The sequence below is a fragment of the Leptonychotes weddellii genome, chromosome 5 (genome assembly GCF_054177405.1).
Source record: "Leptonychotes weddellii isolate Sample4059 chromosome 5, ASM5417740v2, whole genome shotgun sequence".
Taxonomy (NCBI): domain Eukaryota; kingdom Metazoa; phylum Chordata; class Mammalia; order Carnivora; family Phocidae; genus Leptonychotes; species Leptonychotes weddellii.
This window is the reverse complement of record NC_138373.1, coordinates 145897953-145903826: the sequence shown is the minus strand read 5'-3', so window position 1 is coordinate 145903826 and position 5874 is coordinate 145897953.

The window sequence follows — 5874 nt, the reverse complement described above, 5'->3', positions numbered from 1 at the left end:
AGTAAATACTCTTTCTTTTTCCCCTGATGATATTAGGTAAACTGAGTGTGTTAGGCTTCTCTTAGTAAACAACAGCAACAGCCCAATGAACCATTTGGTGCAGGTCAGTATTACCTTGTCATCAGTGCAAGGTGATAACTCTAAGATAAGTGGACACATAAAACTTTTGCAGGGGAACCCTGAACTGTAGGAATTCTTTGTGTGTGATTTATAAGAACCTTTAAGGAAGATACTAAACAATTGTTAGCTTTATTTAAGAGCACTTTCTTTTCTTCAGGTACAGTTTCAAGGTAAACACTAAAATATTCAATCTAAAGATAAAAATTTTAAGGCTTTCAATAAAATGTAATCTTAAAGACAACTATAGGAAACAAACCTAACACTATTTTAATCACGTATAAAGCTTTAGTAAAACCTACATGTGAAATACTACTGTAATTCAGACCACTTAACTCAAAAGAGACAAAATAAAGCTGGAGAAGATTCAGAGAAGGGCAATTAAAATGACTTTAGGGTCTGAAAGGGGCAGCAGATAGGGAAATAGGGGGGGTAAGAAAAAGCGATATAGATGATCAGAGTATGAAATCATCAAAGGCATGGATAGGATGAATAGTCCAGGAGAGAATTGTTCATTAAATTTTCAAGTACTTGAACTAGAGGGTACCTTCCTTGACACTGAAAATAGGTACTTTAGGGACAAATAAAAGGAAGTCCTACTTTCAAAGGATATAGCAGACTGGTGACATCTGTGCAAAAGGAAACATGGATTAATAATATAAGTAGGTTAAAGTTTATTCTCTTTCAACCATCTTCTACCTTAAAACCTATTGGTAATTGTTGTCTCTTTGGTAATAAATCTCAGTAGATGCTAGATAGAATCATATTAGAATTTAATGAGGGATCATGGTGGTATAATTTGAAAGCCCTTGGAATAAATCTGAATATGCTCCCTCTTGCTCTCAGTGCCTCTGCAAGACTGGAATGGTTTAGATAAATTAATGAATTCTTAATGGATAATTAGGGAGGTGAATATCCAGTACATACAGATATTCTTAATACTCATGGAGGTCAGACAGGACTGTAATGACTTGGTCAGACACAAAGTCAGTGAGGCGAAGGATCCTAACTCTGAACCCACATGGCACTGATACTCCCATTGTAAGCACTTTTGATAAGGCTTATTTTTTTTTTAACAAAGAGATTTAGTAGTTCCAGGAAAAAAAAATCACTAAAATTGTAAAAGCGTAAGTTGAGACATGCATATACTTAAAAAATAACAATAAAAAAGACATAAAATATAAAGAACCACGTACAATGGCTTAACATTAAAATAGTTTAAGAATGCAGAGTTTATAAAAGGCCAAAATAGGTTAAAAAGAAGTAAACAGAACATTAAATAATATACTTTCTTAAGGAGACAATCCTCCTGGAAGCTAGTTAATAGTAAAAAACACCTGGCACTTTTATGAAAATAATGCAGTAAGTCCATTTATGGGAACAAATGTGTCAACTCTGACAGTTTGGGTTACAAAGGCTATTTAAGACACATCTTGCCTTCAAAACAGGTAAGGCTATAGCCAATAGTTCTAAAATCAAATGAGCTTCTGTTAATAGGATAAAATACTTAAAAAATGGGGGTTGGGGTAGGGAGACAAATGGACTACGAAATCTTCACAGTGAGAAACATTTTCTTTGTGAAGTTCTGATTGACATTATTTGGCAGAGTGTTTTGAGCTACTTTTTAAGCTATTTTCAAATATACTGTACAATATCCTGTCAGTATTGGGAAGGTAGTAAAAGGAAAATGGACTGAATCTGGATGTTAAAGTGAGTTGCTAAGGCAAGGAAAGGTTTTCTGGGTGGCCCTTAAAAACAAAAAGAATACAAAAATATTTATTTTTCTGTCCCAGTAATCAACCATGCAGTTAGGTAAAACTGCTATAGAAATGATACAAATCAGCATTCAGTCAGAAAGTTAGAAAAAATATTGCACCATTATTTTATCAAGATGCTGGAGGGCACCATGAACAGAGGGAAACAACCATAGAAGCACACTACAGTTAGATGTGCACTGCTGGTAAAAATATCACTGCTTACACAAATGTGGGTTTTATCACTCTCTATCATGAAAACAATAAGGGGTTCTGCTGTTTACCAAGGAGGAAGAATGGCAGAGCCAGATTCTACCCAGAGACCATTCCCCTTTTTCTGTTATGTAGAGAAGGCTTTAATCCTTTTCCTTCCAAATAGTGCAACTTTTAGAAATTTTACACTAGCAGCCTCCTCTAACTAGTACTCTCCCTATTTCCAGCCTCACATCCTTCTATTCCTTGTTTCATACAACTGCCTCATAGATCTTTGTAAAGCAAAAATATGGTGTTATCACATTCCTGGATAAAACCTTTAAGATCTGCCATGAAGGCTAAGGATGCTTCATTTTCTGGTCTCTGCTGCCTTTTCCAAGCTTACCTCTTATTATTCCTGCACATTGTGGATTCTTCACATCTTGAACTAGTCTCTTTCTTATAAATACCAGGGCTGTTTCCCATTTTTCTGTGAAGACTTTCTCTGACTGTATCCACCACTACCCAATCATTCCCTCCTTCAGGCTATCACAACACCTGGCACATTCCTCTCTTACAGTGTACTGATCATTCCTTTATATGGAGAGATCCACAAGACCATATATTCACTACACTGCATTCAGACAGCAGAAATGTTTACTTTTTTATAACCATTTGTAAGGTACTTTGTTAAAACTAGGTATCCAAAGATGAAGAAGACATGATCTCTGACCTAATGAAACTCAATTTGTTGAACTTGCATTCTAGACATTAACTGAGGGTGAGAACATAGCAAATGTCAAAAGCACTAAAAACAGACGTAAGTAAAAATGGTACAAGGAAGACAGAATGATTAACTCTGCCTCCATGATCAGACAAGTCTTCACAGAGAAGATACTTAAGCTGATCTTCAAAGATAAATAAAGCTCACCATGCTAACAAAGATATTCCATGCAAAGGGAACAGTAACTGCCAAGTTGTGGAGATAATGCCAAGAAATGGTACAGTATAATCTGGCAAGAATAAAAAAAATTAGCATGACTAAGCAGAAAGTATATAATAGTAAAATGAATTTAGAATAGAGAGGCAGGCCATGAAGGTATCTAATAAAATTTGGATTTTACCAGGTGTCAGGGAGTCACTGAAAGCTTTACAAGGTGGTAATGACAAGACTGTATTTTAGAAGACTCCCTCTGTTAGCCAGGTGAAAGACAGACTGAAGAAAACCTGACCAGAAACAGAGGGCTATGATTATTTTAAGAGTTTATTAAGAGATACACAGATTTTGGAATCTCCAGCAAACAGGCTGAAGCAGAAGCCAAGGGAGAGGATGAGATCACTCAGGAAGCAATGTAAAGTGAGAACAGGGGCCAGATAAGAACTCTAGGGAACACTGGCAATTAAGTGTGGGCAAAGACAGTTGTCAAGTAAGACTGAAAAGAAAGGTCAGAAGAAATCTAGGAGTGTATGGTAGCACAGAGACAGAGAGTGGTCAATAGTAAGATAAAGGCCAAAAAATATCCATTGCTTTTGAACATCAGTTACCTTGTGAGCTTATGGAGAGCACTTCCAGTGGGATCTGGGAGGTAGGGAATGGCAGTGGAAAGCCTAACTTGAAGCAAGTTGAAGCCTGAGTGGGTAGTAAGGATACTAAGAGGAAAACCAGATTAATCTTTCAAGATGCTAAGATATGAAGGACAGTGACATGGAGATGTATATAGGTTGAGGAAAACACATAGGGACAGTTAAAAACCAAAAGAATAGAGAGTAACTACTTTCCAAGAAGATGAAGAGAAAAGATCAGCAGGAAAGGAGACTTTAGCTTCAAGCTAAACAGACACTTCTTCCTCGGAGACTGAAATAAAGGAGACGAAAGCAAGCTCGCAGTTGTGGGGCTGTGCGCTGAGGGTGTTCCAGCCTTATTTCTCTGTGTGATTCAGCCTCAACCACAGTGCCTAGCATAGGCTAGGAATGAATGAATGTGTTAACAGGGGGAGGGTTGTATTATAAGTTATCTTCTTTTATTAGACGGTGTAAGGCCTCTCTTTTAGGCCCCTGGAGAAAGTATACAATTTGCAGAACAGGTAATACAAGTTTAGATTTGGCTCAACAGAAGTTGGTAGGCACCAACACAAGGTAACCTGTGGGCCACTGTCCATTGAGGATACAGTTTTAGCCTGGCACAGATGGGTATTTAAGGCACTTAGGTGACTTTTTCTGTGCCAAGTCTGCCATGAAATTTTGCCCTTTGTATCTCATACTGTATCAATTTTCATTCTTAATTTAGTCTCCGTGTTCCTAACCCAATTTGATTGCTGCTTGCTGCATCCACTTAGTGGTGTGACTTTTGAGCCTTGATCATGGTACCTTCACCTTCAAACTTAGCTTTGAATGTCCTTAAGAAGAAAGTTCAACACTGATGAATTATTGGAAATTTATCTCATTTTAATATAGTTTGCCTCCAAACCTAACCCTAACTCCAAAATCTGATGATTTACAAGTTGAATGTAGACTACAAACTTTTTTTTTTTTTTGGCCAGATAGTTTTAAATTAGAATTAGTTGACAGCATTTAAAAACTGGGAGATTTTATGTAAAAATTCAGAGTCCTGGCTTCTCTTGAAAAATCTGCAAGATTTGGTAACATTGGCCGTATGTTCCTTCATGGCAACCATCAGTTGGAGCTAAGTAGTAGCAATGTCCTCTCTCCAATCCCGCATCATCCCTTTGTTCCCCTAATCCCAACCCACCGCCTTCCAGCAATGAGTTAAGTGTCAGTTTTCATTTATCATTTTATGTCCAGTCCATTTTTATTACCAGCCTGGCACTTGTAGGCATGTAAGTTTGTAACCCTTGATAAGAAAGTAAGTAATAGGAGAGCAGAGACCTTGTTTATCTTTATACCTCTGTATTCTCTGGCTCTAGCTCAAAAGTTTTTTGTTGAATGGGTAAATTTTTATTTCAGAATATATCTACTAAACTTAAAATCAAGTTGGAAGGAAAAGTGGATGAGTATATATAGAATTGTTAAAGATAAAATGAAAATGATACACTTTTGCTAATATGGGTTGGCTTTGGGCTCAAAGGACTATAAAACTTCAAACAGACTAAGAGGGAACAAAGCTAATCCTTTCAAATGAAAAACAATGAGCAAATTCATTTATAAATGCATATACCATATTTGCTATCACACTAACACATTAAATGTAAGGTGATTATATTTAGATATGTAAGTTAGATTTAGATATGTAATTATAGAAGAAATAAACTTTAGTTTTCCTCTTTAAAAAAAATTTAAAAGTAAACAAGAAATGCATGCTTATTGCAGAAAAATTATAAAATACACAGAACTAAAAAAAAGTTACCAGTCATCCTACTACTCAGAGGTAACAATGGATAAGATGTTAGTGTATATTTTGATAAACCTCTTTTGACTGATAGAAACAGATGTGTGATTCAGATTTATGTATACATACATAATTACACTTTAAAAAACAGCTTATTTCGGGCAGAAGACATGAACAGACATTTTTCCAAAGAAGACATCCAAATGGCCAACAGACACATGAAAAAGTGCTCAACATCACTTGGCGTCAGGGAAATCCAAATCAATACCTCAATGAGATACCACCTCACACCAGTCAGAATGGCTAAAATTAACAAGTCAGGAAACGACAGATGTTGGCGAGGATGCGGAGAAAGGGGAACCCTCCTACACTGTTGGTGGGAATGCAAGCTGGTGCAGCCACTCTGGAAAACTGTATGGAGGTTCCTCAAAAAGTTGAAAATAGAGCTACCCTATGACCCAGCAA